Source organism: Pelodiscus sinensis, chromosome 2 (assembly GCF_049634645.1).
Source record: "Pelodiscus sinensis isolate JC-2024 chromosome 2, ASM4963464v1, whole genome shotgun sequence".
Taxonomy (NCBI): Eukaryota; Metazoa; Chordata; order Testudines; family Trionychidae; genus Pelodiscus; species Pelodiscus sinensis.
In genome coordinates this window covers 14,688,314-14,691,679 of record NC_134712.1, presented here as the reverse complement: position 1 = coordinate 14,691,679, position 3,366 = coordinate 14,688,314, and the positions used below count along the sequence as shown (strand labels likewise).

The 3,366-nt window shown below is 44.8% G+C and overlaps 1 long non-coding RNA gene across 1 annotated transcript; it reads left to right on the top strand.

Annotated features, from left to right (window-relative positions):
• The first annotated feature begins 682 nt into the window (after positions 1-682).
• LOC142826688 (uncharacterized) lies at positions 683-2,789 on the top strand. The gene is made up of 3 exons (XR_012900890.1): positions 683-776; positions 1,579-1,707; positions 2,463-2,789. It is a non-coding gene; the product is annotated as an uncharacterized LOC142826688 (long non-coding RNA).
• The last annotated feature ends 577 nt before the right edge of the window (positions 2,790-3,366 follow it).

Genomic DNA, 3,366 nt, shown 5'->3' with positions numbered 1-3,366 from the left:
GGAAAACAGGAATTCAGTTTCACAAACAAAAAACTATTTTTAAATTAGTCTCTGTTCTCCCTTGGAATGAAACCTTTCAAAAACACAAGAGACTAGCTAATAGCCCAATGCACTGAGCAGAGCAGAGAGTTGGATACAGCTGTCCTATAGCCTAGGACAGGCCTCTAAGCACAAAGCTATAGAATACATGTAGCCTCGTCTCTCAGTTTCTCCTGTTGGAGCTGTTCCACTTTTTGGATAAATTAAGTTATTCTGGAACTGGTGAGTGTATAAGCTACTGGGTAAGACACTCACATTGGCTATAAGAGACCCATGGCAGAATATGAACACAGGCCTTCCACATCTCAAGCAAATGCCTTAGCTAGTAGCTATTCTGGGATGTAAGCTGTCTGACCAAACAGTCCATCTTGGACATGGGAAAGCCAAGTATAGACTGATACATTTCCATTTTGACAAACAAGCATTTTCAACCAAAAATATCTCATCGAAGAATTCCAAACTAATTTTACTTCTAGGAGGTCTGCAACATAAAGCACAGCCTAGAGCAGTGTTTCTCAAAGTGGTCCATGAAACCACTTTGAAAAACCTGCTAACTGGCCGCACCAGTGTGTTTACTTACCAGCGCCATGGCCACAGAGCCTTGTGGCTCCCATTGGTTCCGATTCACCATTTGCAGAAGTGGGGTGGGCCGGGTTGCCACTTCCCGTGGCTACCCTGGGCTGCAAATGACAAATGGGAGCCAATGGGAGTCGCGAGTCTCCATGACTGCGGTGCCAGTAAGTAAACACACCCACGTGGCCAGTTATCAGGTTTCTCAAAGTGGTTTCATGGATCACTTTGAGAAACACTGGCCTAGAGCGAGAGGCTTTAAGCCACCTTTGTGCTGCCCATCCTTGAGCTACCTAGGGTCTGTGAATCTGTCTAAGACCTGGTCTACAATGTACAGTTAGGTTGATACAAAGAAGCTTATATCAACCTTGTTGTGAATGAGTCTATATCCAAATTGGTCTCCCACCAATGTAAATGTCCCATGATGCTGACAGAGCAACACCACTTCCCCAAGCAGTGCAGAGGCTCAAGTCAATGCAGTGCCAGTGTAGACATTATGTTAGTTAGGCTGAATCTAACTGTCCCACCATGACCAGTGTGGTCACCATTGTGAATTCCACTGACCGTGGATCATGGGGGGCTGGAAGGCCTCCCTTCATTTTAAAGCCCCATGAATTGTTTAAAATTCCTTTCCCTGATTACCCATCTTGGAGAGCACACCTAGTAGCTCTCCAATTGGCTACACACAACGTAGACATGCTCTTCAGGCTGGAGCAGACAGAAAATATCGGATCTCCTGGGTCTACAGGGAGAAGAGACTGTGCAAGCACAGCTCCAAATCTGCCATAGAAATGTCGAAATCAATTGCTCAGGCCCTGCACTAGAAGGGATAAGCCAGGGACCAGCAGCAATGCCACTTGAAAGCTAAGGAGCTGCAGCAGGCATACCAGAAGGCCAGGGATGCCAACAAGCAATTTAATATCAAGCCACAGACCTGGAAGTTTTATAAAGAGCTTTATGCTATCACAGGTGGGGACACCAGTCCCACAGTGCTGTGGATACCTCCAAGGAACCCAAGTCCCAGATCCCTACCATAAACAGTGAGGAGGAGGAGGAGGTGATGGACCAGGACGAGGAAGAGAAGAAGAAAGGGGACAGGTGAGAGGGAGTTCCAGCTGCACAGTGAGCCAGGCCTTGTTTTTTATTTCACCATAGTCCATCCCATTCTGCAAGTTGAGCATGGAAGAGCCCAATGCAGGGGAAGGAACCTTGGGTAAATGGTCACAATCTTTTGACTTTTCATTGATGTAATTGTACTAGAACAGGTAGTGAGTGACACAACCAAGAGAGTTTCTATCTGCTCTTCATTCCCTCCTAGAGTTAGGCAGGGAGTGTCATGCAGAGCAGTTTCTTTATGTACACAGAGAGCTCTTGAATCCTCTGGATTCAGTCTGCAATCCTCTGCTGAAGCTTTCTGGGGAGGGCTATCTTATTTCTTTGTCTGTGGTAAGACACTTTTCCACATGTCTCAGTGATAACTTCAGCAGACAAACCAGATAGCAACATATGCACCCAGGCAACTTTGGGACTCCAGCAGCAGCTATGTTTGCTCTGCCTTTCCTTCCCCCAGGAGTGAGAGATCAGTGAAAATTACCACTGCCTGTGTAAAACTGTGCCAGTATTCAGTGGCATTCCCATAAATTACTAGACTCATTCAGCCAAGTGATTCTCTCTTCATTTTCCCAGCTAGTCACACTCACCATAGCTGGTGCTGTGTGCAAGCAATCCCCATGCAGAAGTGAGAATGTAGTTTCTAAAACTTTTGGGGGCACAAGAACTGAGATTAGCATCTTATGTTTTGCTTTCTCCAATAAATACACCGACAATGGTACTTCTGCATGTTTTATCTTCAGCTTCTGTGACAGCAGTCTTCAGGGTCTCCCCCACCACACCTGTGGCATGCCTAAGCCAGACAAAGGGAGAAAGAAGAGGATTCAGGATGACACATTTCAGGAGATCCCACAAGCAAGCACTATATCTGAGCTAGACTTCAGTTCAGAGTGGTCTGAATTTAAGATTTCCTTGATGAGAACCTTCTGAAACAAGATCATTATCTCCACACCTCCAGTTCATTTCTCCACTCTCATAGCCAGGCACTCCAGATCTGATAGGACTTCACTTCCATTTACTGACTTCTCATTAAACCTGATGTTCTCATTAAAAATTCTCATTAAACGTGACCCAGCAGAAGTCCTAACTCCGCTCCACCTGTTCTCTGCTATGCCTATCCTGTAATTTTACTTCTGATTTTAAGAATACATCTCTGAAAGCACAGACCAGCACCCTCAAAGTGGCATTCCACTGATTGCTGTGTGAACTGCACTGTTCTTCTTACTGCAATCACCTCTTTAAACTCCCAAAATAACTGTTCTTTCCAGGAAGTTATACAAATGCTGGTTTGACCGCCAAACAATGCCTCTGCTCTGCAGTAAGTATGCATAGCCACTGTCCCTGACTGTTCTGTAATGAATAAATCATGCCAAACTCACACAATTTCCTCTGTTCTGTCAATTCACTGTAAATTTTCTTGCGCAAAAACGCACTTGAGGTGTGGACACTCTGCGAGTTTATGTGAAAAAAAAAAACCATTTCTGTGCAAAAACTCTGCAGTGTAGACACAGTCTCACATGACAGTGTCATGAGCAAAACAGGGAAATGTAATCTTGATTAAATTACTATGAAGTGGGAGAAAGCTGATTGAATGACCATACTCAAAAGAGAAGTTATCAATGGTTTGCTGTCAGTGTTTTTTGGGGG